Raw genomic sequence first — 12,936 nt, 5'->3', positions numbered from 1 at the left:
AGGGGTATTTCCTCCTTACTTGAGCATCTTTCCTGGTTCCTAACCAGGTATGGTGCCAGGACTCCATCCTTACCCTGCTCTAGTAAACTTCTTATCAATATTTTAGAAAAAAACTTGAGAGGAAGCTGACCTAAATTTCAAGTGACTTCAAGTTATGAGGGAGGATTGAAGAACAGAGTCGTATTTAACATGGGTTAGAATAATGGACCTAATCTGACAAGATAAAATGTAATTAAGATAAATGTGAAGTTCTGAGTTTAAGTTAAGGATCTCCTCTACTTGTAGATGAGTGGATGCATGGAGAGCCACACATACAGAGAAGTTTGGTTGATTAAAATCTTAGCATGGGGCAAGTGTGGCACATGGTGATTGAGCTCTTGTTCTTCATTATTAGTCATGACAGTATTGCTGTGCTTGGTCCAGACAGTGGTGCAGACAGTGCACAAATGGGAGTGAGGCTGGAGGATGATGTGTCATTCCACTATGTGTCAGACACCACTGGAGACAGGAAACTTACATCCTTCCTTATACTCACAACTTGAAAAGATATTATTATTTTCTCCAATTTATAAACAGTGTCTCACACACACACACACTCACACACACACACTCACACACACTCACACACACACATACACACACAAATCTAGTGAGGTTAACTAATTTGGTCACACATCTAAGATCTAATAATGCTAGAATCCAAGCCCAGGCTTATCTTGCTCCAAAACTTGGTCTCCCTTACTGTGGAAAGAAGAATAATGTTTGTTTGTTTGTTTGTTTGTTTGTTAAAGTTTATTTATTTTGAGAGAGGAGAGTTCATGTGCAAGCGAGCAAGTAGGAGAGGGACGGGGCGGGGGAGGGGAGCATTTTCTGCGTTGCCAGAACAGAGCCCCATGTGGGGCTCAAACTCATAAATCATGAGATCATGACCTGAGCTAAAGTTAGCCACTCAACTGACTGAGCCACCCAGGCACCCCTTAAAAGGAGTAGCATGTTGCTTTCTTTTATTTATAAGGCTTTATTTCAGGAACAGTAGAACTCAAGAGCTTAAATCCAATGGATGGAAACCATTTCTGGCTAGAAATAAAGAGGATAATTTGATTGTCACAACTGTGTGGAAATGGAACACACTGTTACTCCCATATTCAATAAACATTTATTCAAATACTGAGTTTTTACTGTGTGCCAGGCATTATTCTGGGTGTTTGGGACACACTGCTGAATGAAATAAAAATGCTTATTCTCAAGGAACTGATATTCTAGCAGATGAAAACACAATAAAAATGGACATGTTTTAAAAATATATACAACATATTAAAATATACAAACAGCTCTGGAGATAAGAACAAATTCAGCAATGGAGATGTTTTGGTGGGCATCCCAGACAGTGTAAGAAAGGGAGGGGAACTGAGCTCAATATGTGGAAAAAAAGGTCCCAGGAGGTGTGCAACTGTGAGCCAGCACACAGGAATAGAAAGGGCATAGGAGAGGCATTCTGAGACAGGATTTGGACCCCAGCTCCACCACTTACTAGTAGAGAGGTCTTAGCTTTGGCAGTTTCCCTGACACAAGGTTCCTTCATTTATAAAATGTGGCTAAAAGAAAAATACGCTTGTGTCACTCTGAGGATTAAATACATCATTTAAGTTATATATACCTTGTATACTACAAAGCACTACAAATACATTGCCTTTAGCAGTGAGATGTCACCCCTAAGGAGAGAAGTACAGGGAAAAGATGACAATCGGCCTATCAGATAAGGGAGGTTGGTTGCAAAGCCAGGCTAAGTCCAGGTCCAAGCAAAGGCTGGTTGGGTGGACAGGCAGAGGGAGAGCACAAACATGAATGAAAGTGGGGAAGTGGTCACCTGGGGCAAGCCAGGGGAGGCACAGAGGAACAGGATTGAGGATGCTCCTCAATCAAGGGATGCTGGAGGGCAGATGGGAGCAGGTTGGAGTGATGGGTGGTGGGAAAGGCTCAGGTGGGACGCTCTAGGAGGAAGGCATTTGGGGACAGTTTGCTCAGATGTCAGGGCCAATGTTGGCTTCCAGGGTAGTGAGATGAGGCGCTATCACAAATGGTCATCACTGTGTTGATGCCACCCCGCCAGTTTGCCAGCAGCATGGTTCCTTGGGTCAGCCAGGAGAAGAGGAAGTGCCAGGGAAGGGAGGCTCTCAATTAATCAGAAATACTTTTAAGGATTGAGTCGAGGTTAGGCCCTTCGTCACAGAAAGGCCTTCTGACTGGAGCCAGCCTGGATAAGAAAGCTGGATTGGGCAATCAGTTAACTAATCATTTCTTTCCACAGCATCTCATCACATTCTTCAGAGGTTTGTTTTGTTCAGTCAGAAATCCTGGAGGTGTTTCCAGTGAGTAGAGTCTGAATCTCCTGCAGTAAAGCAGGGTTTCCTGCCCTTACTACTAGTGACATTTTGGTTGGAATAATTCTCTGTCATGGGAGCACATTGTAGGGTGTTAACTAGCACCTCTGGCTTCTACCCACTAGGTGACAGTATCAAACACAACCCCCTCCCCACCAGCTGTGAGGTTCAAAGAAGTTGAATACTTTGGTGAGGTCCCTAAAGCCTCTTTCCTCAACCATTATGCTATACAGTAACCACACCCCCCCGCCCGCCAACTTAGACCTGTAGATTTTCATACAAGCCATGTAGATCCAAAGGTCCAAATGGAACCATATGATTTCACTCATATGTGGAATTTAAGAAACAAAACAAACAAGCAAAGGGGAAGAAAAAAAAGAAGAGAGAGACAAACAAACCAAGAAACAGACTCAACTATTGAGAACAAACTGATGGTGGGCGAAGGGAGGAATGGGTGAAATAGGTGATGGGGTTTAAGGAGTGCACTTGCTGTAAGGAGCAGTGGGTGTTGTATGGAAGTGTTAAATCACTATATTGTACACCTCAAACTAATATAACACTGTTTGTTAACTAACTGAAATTATAATAAAAACTTTAAAAAACCCACCCACAAAGGTCTGGATAGAAAATTCCTATCTAAGGTGGAAAGAAAGGAGAGGCTGTGTGACCAGGTCCTTAAGCATGAATAGAAAAGCTTTCCATAGAAAAAAGGCAGCAGAGGACTCCAGAAATGAGTATGTCCATTTCTACCTACCACAGTCCCCATTGGAAACAGGTACTTTCCTAGCTGGGAGGAGCTACCCTGAGTCCCTAGAGTGAGGCAGGGAGGAGCTGCCACTCATCACCTGTCACAGGACCATGTGGGTGGCAGGAGGCAGTCCTGTCATCCCCAGGTCCTGTCTCACAGGCTGGGGCAGAGCCCAAGGCCAGGATAAAAGGGACTTGGGAACAGACCCCTCCATGCACTCCTCTCCTGAGGTACTGACAGACCCAGTGCTGCCTGTGCACCGGTAAGTGCCCCTGGGAAAGAGAGCAGAGCCTTCTACAGAGGGAGCTCAGACAGAGCAGGGGACAGAGGCTTGGGCTCTGGTTTAAAGGACAAGGATGAGGACCCAGAAAATCTGAATCAGGAGGGCCAGGGTGGGATGGGTGAGAAAGACCAAAAGCAACTGGGAAGATTTGTGTGCTATACGCTAGAGTTTTAGAGACAGCAGTAGCTGGGTGTGTTTCTCTGGTGTTAGGAAATAAAAACATTGATGGCTAGATTATGCTAGAGTGGGTTACATAGTGGGAATATAGTTTTGGAAATACATCTGGGCCCAAGTGCAGGAACAGTGTGTTGAGGATGTTGGTACTTAAGAGAAGAGAGAATCAGAGACACCTGTGGCTCTGTTTAGACTCCAACAAGAATTCTTGGGAATTGAGGGCACACTGGAGCTGAGAAGCCCTGGGATGTTCCTGGAAAACAGGCCTTGGGAGGGGGACTACATGGATTACAGCACTGGGTTGGGAGTCGAGGAGTCTGAGAATGGAACTGTGACAAGTTAGTGAATAGCACTGGGATAGTGGATTTGCCTCTTTTCCTTTCAGTTTCTTCATTTATAAATTGAGTTGGTTGGGACAAATTAACTCCAAGGCCCTTTGCAATTGTGATTTTCTATATTCTGCAAAACCAAAAACATATCAGAAATCCTTCCAAGAGAGAATGTTTTTGCTTTTTCCTTGAAGAGGCTTTCTGTGCTAAAATGGTCCCTAAACTGGATGTTTGCAAGATTCTTGGTGACACGGGAAAATGAATGCTGGCCTGGGGTCAATTTATTTCATGTCTTTTTCTCTGACACCAAGGAAGTGGTAATGAGCATCAATTTTCTTTATATATTTGGAGGTGACATTGTTGACAAATGGGGTTTGAAATGTGACTGTGTGAAAGAAGACACATGGTACACCAGTAAGAGTGATAAAAATGTCAGAGATGATTTTATGTCTGATCTCAAGACTTTCAAAATAAGGTGCTAGAAATGATACTGAAAACAAGAAGGGGTGGGGTGGGGTGGGGGGCTCTGGGCTCTGTGTCCTGGGTCTGACTGTATGACTCTCCCTCAGCTCCTGACCCTGCCTGCAGAGATGTCCTGCCAGCAGAACCAGCAGCAGTGCCAGCCCCCTCCCAAATGCCCCCCCAAGTGTCCTGCCCCCAAGTGCCCCCCCAAGTGTCCCCCAAAGTGCCCTCCAGTCTCTTCCTGCTGTGGCTCCAGCTCTGGGGGTGGAAGCTGCTGTAGCTCTGGGGGAAGGGACTGTTGTAGCTCTGGGGGTGGTGGCTGCTGTAGCTCTGGGGGTGGTGGCTGCTGTCTGAGCCACCACAGGCGACGCAGATCCCACCGCCACAGGCACCAGAGCTCTGACTGCTGCAGCCAGCCCTTGGGGGGCTCCAGCTGCTGTGGAGGGAGCAGTCAGTCATCTGGAGGCTGCTGCTGAAGTGGACTCTGAGCCAAGAAGAGCAGAAATAGAGGCAGAAAGGGGCAAGGTCATCTTTCTTGGGTCTGCCTGCACTGCTGAGACATTTCAGCGAAGACTTCAAACCATGTTCTCAAGAATCTTCTTATCTGGAATCCAGAAATCTGTGCCTTCTTAAACACTCATTTTCTGAACTCTGATCCCATGTCTGCAGCCTGCCTGCCCTGGGAACCCCAGATAGTGATTCCTATGCCGTTCCACAGATAATTTCTTTGGTAGTTCCCTACCTGAAGCAAAACAATAAAATAATCTACTCATCATCTTGTTCTAGCTTGCTTTTCTCTTGCTTATAACTGTGCTGGGAGAGATGAGCATGTCTGATCTCAGCTCTGTCTCCTCTTGTCATCTGGGCCCTGAAGCAGCATTGCTTGTTTTTGAAGGGATGGAAAAATTCTCTACTTTCAAGTTCTTCCAGTTGGACTAATAATTCAATCAACACGAGACAGATTAACAAGAGAAAAAGCCCAAGTTTTATTAAGTATGCACAGAGGCCCAATAATGAAATTGAAGCCCAAGGAAGTGACCAAGGCAGGCAGTTTTATACTTTTCAGACACAGAGATAATAAATCTGTGAGGCATTGACAGGACAAAGAAAGCTTAATGTTGTGAGCTTCAATTCGTAAGGGATTCTAAACAGATTTTGGTCCGGGGTGGCAAATTAGTAAAAAGTAACAAGGGTTATCATACGGCCTCCTCTGCCCTAAATTTCCCACCTCTGGTGATAAGGGTGTCTCCTTCTCTCCTGCTACAGGGAGGGTACCTTTGACATGGGAGATGTATTCCTTCTCTCAGAGGGGCGGAGGAAGGTCTGAGTGTCCTTCTTGCACAGGCTGTCTCTGAAGTAGCTTTAATTGGAAGTAATCATTATGCTATTGTGGCACATGTGGGGGCGGCCTACCCTGGGCCTCCACAGTCCCATCCTCTGACACTTCCCTGCAAGTTTCACATATTAAAGCCAAGCTGGTGACTGGGGAGGGAGAAAGCAGGGCAGTAAATGAGGTAAGAGATCTACAAACAGCAGACAGACCACAGTTTAGAATGAAGTTGAATGAACAGAGAAGAACAAATGGAAGCATACCTCCCCACAGCCCCTTGAACCAATCCCCTCAACCTGGAAATAGATGGGTCCAGCAGAAAGTCTGTGCTTCATCTGTCTAATGAAGAACATGAATCCTTTCTTTTAACAGATTCAGGTGAGATGAATCTGTCCTGTTGGGTTTATAGAGAAGCAACACTGTCCACTGATGTCGCCCAGGCTCCTCTGTGCCAGGGCAGTCCATGAGCCCAGAGCACGATGACTTTGGAGTACCACAGAGGCTACGCTGCTAAGTTCTGATTGCAGTATTTTCAAAGTTTTCACAGTGATACTGAACTCTTGTTACATCACCATAGAGAGTTCTAGGATTGCTTTTTCTAATTTATAATCTCCAAAACTTGGGAATAAGACCCTCAATGCTGAAAAGAACTTGTAATAATGATATAACAGTGGATTTTCTACAATGGGCATGTTTATGTAGCACAATTTTATGAACAAAGAAGCCCAAGTTTATAATTTGCCTGGCATTTAGGGTGGAGTACTTAGCGACAAAAAGATCCAGGTATCCAAGTCCACATCATCCTGACCATTTAGGTGGGAAAACTTTGTAGACCTTATTGCCACATAACATAAAGAGACCAGTGTGGTTTATGACAGAGTTAGATTTGAACCTATAACTTTCAAAGTGTGGAGTGTTCTGTGACCTTTGATAATGTGAATATCAAAACATCTCCATTTTTCACATCCTGTAAATCTATGAGAGCAGAACAGGTTGCTAAAAAGGTGATGTAGGAGGCCTGTAGTTTAGTTCTGGCAGGGATAAATTTAGTTTTGTCACCTAACCAAGTGCATCCAGAGTTTTGATGGACTCAAATATAGTTTGTGGAATTGGGTAGTCTAACAAGGGGGTAGCTGAGATATCCGTATTGTACAGGGTTGATGTATAAAACATCTGGTGATTTGGCAAATGTCTATGCTAGAGTTATTTTTAATTTCCTTGCTAAGTTTAAAAATGCTATTTTTAGTATCAAACCACAGGATTTGGTTGCAATAAAGTTTTGGTGTATCTCCCAGGAAAAGTCCAGTGACAAGTCTGTTTTCAATGCAAAGGGGAAATTTTTCAGCTATTGCCTTTACTCTGACAAGGGATAGTCCTTGAGATTCTGTAGAGATTTTCTGGAGCCCAAGTAGCTCACCAGGGAAAGAAGCAGAATGATGTTCTTCTGGTTGTGAATACCATACCTTGTCATCTGTCCATCTTCCATGCTCAGGCAACCAGGGGTTCACATCTGCAGGAGCAAAGACTAGCTCAGGTTCTTTTCCATTATCTAGATGTTGACATAGCCAACAGACTGATTTGTTAATGTGGCAAGGTTTGGTAAACTGGCATAAGGAAGTGTTTGGTCTGTGCCTGACCTATTGAAAAACAGAGGGTTAGTAAGAGCAAGACACAGATTAGAAAGGACCCTATAGTGGAGACTTAAAGAGAGGAAGTAGGATAGACAAGCATTCCTCAGTCAGCCTCCCAACAAATAATCTTTAAAATAGGAGAAAGGATTAAAAAGTATATACATATACTTTTTTAGTATTAAAAATATGTAAGTCCAAGAGTTTAAAAAAAGGAGGGGGTAGGTAAAAGAGTAGTTTATCAGTGCTTTTAGGAAAAACTGTCTACATCATGGTGATGTTGCTTCTGGGACCTGGGACTTGGCCCTATTTTCAGGTCATCTGTAGGACTTGGTCTCCCAGTTGCCTTGCAGGTGTTGATCTGGGTCTATTTGGTACAGTTTGCATGAATTTGGCAGGATTTCTCTCATATTCTGATGGCATGTAAGTTGTCAGTAACACCTCATAGAGCCTTTCCCAACAAGGTACCAGCAGGTCTTTTATTCTAAAGACCTTGATGTAGACACTTCCCTTGTTGAAAGTACCCATCAGTTGGTGGAGGCAATGCCTCTTTTACCTGTTGATGGTATGCTTCAAGTAAACAAGTTAATCCTTATATAGTCAGTCATATCATAAAATTTCTCACTTCATCCCTGAATGAAAAGTTCAGAGGAGCAAGTAGATATTGGACCACCAAACACTATTTCAAAAGGGGTCAATCCATGCCTCCTTTTGGAGTATTAATAAGGGCAAAGGGCGATGCTTCTGGCCATTTAAGTCCAATTTTTGACTAATCTTCTCTAAGGTCTTTTTTATGTAAATATTTTTAAGTTCCACTTGCTCTGATTGAGGATGATATGAGGTATGTGATTTAATGAGTGCCCAGAGTTTTTGCAAGTCCGTGGTTTATCTCTGCTGTAAAGTGAGTTCCTTGGTCTAACTCAGCCACTGAAGGAATGCCAAAATAAGGAATAATCTCAGTTATTAATTTCTTTACAACTGTTGTGGCATCAGCATGTCCAGTTGGATACCACTCTCCATCCACTAAACATGCAGACAATGATCAACCAGTGAGAACAGACCAAATCTGGGGGCAAATCTATAAAATCTAGCATGGGTCTAGGAGATCTTCCTGGGCACACCGATTTCTTCCAGAGAGTTGGTGAGGTTTATAAGTAGTGCACTTGGAAATAATTTGGTCCGAATTTTGTGGATGTCAGGGCAAAACCAATTGTCTTATTTCTTTCATTATTTTGTTTGCACCTATGTCCCATTTGGTGGGAGATAAGTGCAAGCCAAAAGGTTAAAAGAAAAGGGGATAGAGGAAGCTCATTTGGCCTAACACATAATCCATCTGATAATTGTTTGGCACTCTTGTGTCTAAGTGTCCTTTCCAGATTTGGGCATTTGCCTGATAGTTAATATCAGTGAGGAATATAGGTCGGGTTAGAAACTGGGTGGAGAAAGGATAAGGGGGTTCATGTGGGACTGTGTATTGGGCAGCTGTCAGCCCTACCATTTCCTAAAGATACAATGTCAGTTTCATCTGTATGGGCTGAACAGTGAGCACCGGCAACTTTAGAAAGGAGTGGAACACCTTGTAACACGGCAGCAATTACATGCCCATTAGCAACAGGAGTACTTGTACTTGCAGAAGTTAAGAATCCAAGCGATTTACAAACTGATCCTCCCATAAATACCAATAAAGAAGCTGCTTAGAATGAGAACTGCCTAAAAAATTTTCCAAATATAGAAGTTTTTCCTATTCAAAAGATCCACCATCTGGCCACTGCCAAGTGGGATCAGCATTAGTATATTGTTTTTCCAGTAGCAACACAATTGTTCCTATACAATCCAATAAGCCTCTCTGTGGAGAGACCCAGAGGCAACTTTTCAGGCTTTACCATGGATGCAAGAGGTGTCCAAAGAGGGCATAGATGATGTAGCCTCCATGACCTAAGTTTTACTCCAAGAAAAGTTTAAGAATGCAAAGACTTCCATTGCACAGATGGTTAAGAATGATGTGGTGTCTACTATGTCTCTGATGTCCCACAAATGGGAGACATCTGCAGTCACAGATCTGCAAATCTCTGACAGTGGTCAGGTGTTACTGGAGTGGGATTTTTCCTGCACTGTCAAGCAATGAAGTCTGGGACAACAAAGACCCTTATGGGCTGGCATCCATTATGACAAACCCCTAGAGTTCACATGGCCAACAGAGAGAGAGTGTTGCTTGTAAAGACATGTCTTGGATCCCCAATCTATTCCAAGGGCCACCAGGGTGTACCTCGATAAGTGGTAAGTGCACCCTCCAGATGGCAGAGACCAGAGAGATTATTCTGACTGGTCACAAAGCCAACATCTTAGGACATAGAGCAAGATGAAAGGGAAAACCTCATCTGCTTTTTCTTATATGCACATTAATAGTGTTGGCCAAGCTTTAGGTGTCTTGGAGTCATGGTGATACCTGAGAGGGATATGTCACAGAGTTGGGGATTTTGTGGGGTTTTTTGTGTACCTCAATGCATGAAGTTTGTTTTGGCAGGTGACCTAGTGTCAATCTAATCCATTCCTTGATCAACTTATTCTGACCCAGGAATTTTTGGGTTAGGTAGCGAGCACTCTAACAGCTTTTAAGTGCTAGACTCTTGCCCACCAATTTTGTGGTTTTGGCTTCCAAAGTGTTCCTTAGCAACTGCCTAAGTGTGCACATTAATACACATAAAAGTTTGTCCGAATGGACACTGGTCTGATGAGAACCGCGAACTTATCAATTTGTGGGACCAGCTTGAATAGCAGGCTCAAAGGGTCTACACCTGTGCTCTGCCCTGTGATAATTCCTTTTTATGACAAACAACATAAAAGACACAAAGAAAAAAAAAGACTATTTTTTGGAGGAAATGGATCAGTAACCAAAGATCACTCTACTAATTTTTTACCAAGGATTACTAAGCGCAAGGAACCAGTTGCACAACATGTTCTGCTGATCTGAATTTAGAGAGAAAAAGTCACCACTCTCGCTCCACTGGACCCTGCAGATGGAGATTTGGGAAGGCAACATGGCAAGAAACCTTACCTTCTGCTAGCTATAGGTCAGATATCCCAGAATCTCTCAGCTTTGGCAGCCGGAGCAAGCAGTGTCCAGCAAATTAAAGTGTCCTGCTAACCATGCCAACTGAAGGAAGGAAAAACCTTTTATATCTTTTAAGCTCTTCCAGATGGAATAAAAATTAAACTTACTTGAGACAGATTAACAGGAGAGAAAACCAAAGTTGTATTACATGTACACAGAGGCCCAGGGATGAAATTGTGGGGTGTGGGGTGGGATTCTGGGGTTGCTGGTGTATGTTGTGCCTGACTCTTGCCTGGAAAGACAAACACAAGGTCCTGACTGCATAGCTGCACAGTCCTCTGAGAATTCCCTGTCCCTCCCTTGGCTCTCCACATTCAGGACTAATTCCTCATCTTCACTGGTTCCAGCCTGCTAAAAGTGTTTAAAAAACCTTATTTTTTTGCATAATAAAACCTCTAGTTCAAAGAAGAGACTGGGACAAACATAACTAATGAGACAAATAAAACAAATAGCACAGAGACCCTTTTGTGTGAAAGAATTTAAAATATGTTTAGGGGCACCTGGGTGGCTCAGTCAGTTAAGCCTCTGACTTTGGCTCAGGTCATGATCTCATGGTTTGTGAATTTGAGCCCTGCATCAGGCTCTAGGCTGACAGCTCAGAGCCGGAGCCTGCTTCAGATTCTGTGTGTGTGTCTCTCTCTCTGCCCCTCCCTTGCCCACACTCTGTCTCTGTCTCTCTCAAAAATGAATAAGGATTAAAAAATTTAAATATGTTTAAACGAGGCACATAGCTCAGTAGAGAAAGGATGGCTTGTTCAATAAATAGAATTGGGAAAAACCACATTGCGTTCTTTAATAAAATGAGTTTCAGGTAGATTAAAGAGTAACTTTTTAAATCTAATCACTAAGTACAACTCATAATGGAGAAATGTTTTACATATAAAAGAAATAGAACATTTAAATGTCAAAGGGAAATTTTAATAAAACTGAATCCATCAAAATAAAATTTCAGCAATACAAAATCATGCAAACAAAGCAAAAGAGAAAGCCAACATACCTTATGTAAAATATTCAATAAATATTTATTAAGTAGCTAATACATTCAGGCACATATTTAGGCAGTCGAGATACATTAGTGAACAAACAGAAAAAAGATCCCTGAACTCACAGGTTTATTTTTTTTTAATTTATTTTTTATTTTTTTTAACGTTTATTCATTTTAGAGACAGAGAGAGACAGAGCATGAATGGGAGAAGGTCAGAGAGAGAGAGAGAGGAAGACACAGAATCTGAAACAGGCTCCAGGCTCTGAGCTATCAGCACAGAGCCCGACGCGGGGCTCGAACTCACGGACCGTGAGATCATGACCTGAACTGAAGTCGGTCGTCTAACCGACTGAGCTACCCAGGAGCCCCAGGTTTATTTTTATTGAAAGATTTTTAGTGACTACTATTTCAGAAGTTTCATGTAATAAAATATACATTCATTATGTATTATAAAACTCTGATATTAAAATTTTTATTCATAAATTTTCATTACACTTTTTTTTCTTTTTTTCAAGTTTTTATTTAAATTCAAGTTAGTCAATATACAGTGTAGTATTAGTTTTAGGGGTAAAATTCACTTACATACAGCACCCTGTGCTCATCAAAAGTTCATACCCACCACCTATTTAACACCCCCTCCCACCTCCACGTTGGTAACCCTCAGTTTGTTCTCTATAGTTAAGTATCTGTTTTATGGTTTGCCTCCCTCTCTTATTCTTCCCCCACACATTCATCTGTTTTCTTCCTTAAATTCCACATATGAGTGAAATCATATGATATTTGTCCTTCTCTGACTTATTTCACTTAGCATAATATATTCTAGCTCCCTCCATGTCATTGCAAATGTCAAGATATTATACTTTTGGATGGCTAACTAATAGTCTGTTGTGTACATATGCCATGTCTTCTTTATCCACTCATCAGTCCGTGGGCACTTGGGCTCTTTCCATAGTTTGGCTATTGGTGATAATGCTGCTATAAACATCAGGGTGCATGAACCCTTTTGAATCTCTATTTTTGTATCCTTGGGTAAATACTTAGGAGTGCAATTGTTGGATCCTAGAGTAGTAGTCCTATTTTTAACTTTTTGAGGAACCTCCGTACTGTTTTCCAGAGTGGCTGCACCAGTTTGCATTCCCACCAACAGTGTAAGAGGGTTCCCCTTTCTCCACATCCTCATTAACATTTTTTTGTTTCCTGTGTTGTTAATTTTAGCCATTCTGAGAGGTGTGAGGTAATATTGTAGTTTTGTTTTGCATTTTCCTGATGATGAGTGATGTTGAGCATCTTTTCATGTGTCTGTTAGCCATCTGGATGTCTTCTTTGGAAAAATGTCTATTCATGTCTTCTGCCCATTTTTTGACTGGGTTATTTGTTTTTTGGATGTTAAATTTGGTAAGTTCTTTATAGATTTTGGAACTAACCCCTTATCAGATATTTCATTTGCAAATATCTTCTGTTCTGTAGGCTGCCATTTAGTTTTTGTTGATTGTTTTCTTTGCTG

Source organism: Neofelis nebulosa, chromosome 2, assembly GCF_028018385.1.
Source record: "Neofelis nebulosa isolate mNeoNeb1 chromosome 2, mNeoNeb1.pri, whole genome shotgun sequence".
NCBI classification, from domain to species: Eukaryota; Metazoa; Chordata; class Mammalia; order Carnivora; family Felidae; genus Neofelis; species Neofelis nebulosa.
Note: the sequence above shows the minus strand (reverse complement) of the source record.